The sequence below is a fragment of the Cucumis melo genome, chromosome 9 (assembly GCF_025177605.1).
Source record: "Cucumis melo cultivar AY chromosome 9, USDA_Cmelo_AY_1.0, whole genome shotgun sequence".
Lineage (NCBI taxonomy): Eukaryota > Viridiplantae > Streptophyta > Magnoliopsida > Cucurbitales > Cucurbitaceae > Cucumis > Cucumis melo.
In genome coordinates this window covers 25,240,909-25,242,441 of record NC_066865.1, presented here as the reverse complement: position 1 = coordinate 25,242,441, position 1,533 = coordinate 25,240,909, and positions in this window count along the sequence as shown.

Here is a 1,533-nt window from a genome sequence, read left to right as displayed (position 1 = left end):
ACCCTAAACCCTAAACCCTAAACCCTAAACCCTAAACCCTAAACCCTAAACCCTAAACCCTAAACCCTAAACCCTAAACCCTAAACCCTAAACCCTAAACCCTAAACCCTAAACCCTAAACCCTAAACCCTAAACCCTAAACCCTAAACCCTAAACCCTAAACCCTAAACCCTAAACCCTAAACCCTAAACCCTAAACCCTAAACCCTAAACCCTAAACCCTAAACCCTAAACCCTAAACCCTAAACCCTAAACCCTAAACCCTAAACCCTAAACCCTAAACCCTAAACCCTAAACCCTAAACCCTAAACCCTAAACCCTAAACCCTAAACCCTAAACCCTAAACCCTAAACCCTAAACCCTAAACCCTAAACCCTAAACCCTAAACCCTAAACCCTAAACCCTAAACCCTAAACCCTAAACCCTAAACCCTAAACCCTAAACCCTAAACCCTAAACCCTAAACCCTAAACCCTAAACCCTAAACCCTAAACCCTAAACCCTAAACCCTAAACCCTAAACCCTAAACCCTAAACCCTAAACCCTAAACCCTAAACCCTAAACCCTAAACCCTAAACCCTAAACCCTAAACCCTAAACCCTAAACCCTAAACCCTAAACCCTAAACCCTAAACCCTAAACCCTAAACCCTAAACCCTAAACCCTAAACCCTAAACCCTAAACCCTAAACCCTAAACCCTAAACCCTAAACCCTAAACCCTAAACCCTAAACCCTAAACCCTAAACCCTAAACCCTAAACCCTAAACCCTAAACCCTAAACCCTAAACCCTAAACCCTAAACCCTAAACCCTAAACCCTAAACCCTAAACCCTAAACCCTAAACCCTAAACCCTAAACCCTAAACCCTAAACCCTAAACCCTAAACCCTAAACCCTAAACCCTAAACCCTAAACCCTAAACCCTAAACCCTAAACCCTAAACCCTAAACCCTAAACCCTAAACCCTAAACCCTAAACCCTAAACCCTAAACCCTAAACCCTAAACCCTAAACCCTAAACCCTAAACCCTAAACCCTAAACCCTAAACCCTAAACCCTAAACCCTAAACCCTAAACCCTAAACCCTAAACCCTAAACCCTAAACCCTAAACCCTAAACCCTAAACCCTAAACCCTAAACCCTAAACCCTAAACCCTAAACCCTAAACCCTAAACCCTAAACCCTAAACCCTAAACCCTAAACCCTAAACCCTAAACCCTAAACCCTAAACCCTAAACCCTAAACCCTAAACCCTAAACCCTAAACCCTAAACCCTAAACCCTAAACCCTAAATCCCTAAACCCTAAACCCTAAACCCTAAACCCTAAACCCTAAACCCTAAACCCTAAACCCTAAACCCTAAACCCTAAACCCTAAACCCTAAACCCTAAACCCTAAACCCTAAACCCTAAACCCTAAACCCTAAACCCTAAACCCTAAACCCTAAACCCTAAACCCTAAACCCTAAACCCTAAACCCTAAACCCTAAACCCTAAACCCTAAACCCTAAACCCTAAACCCTAAACCCTAAACCCTA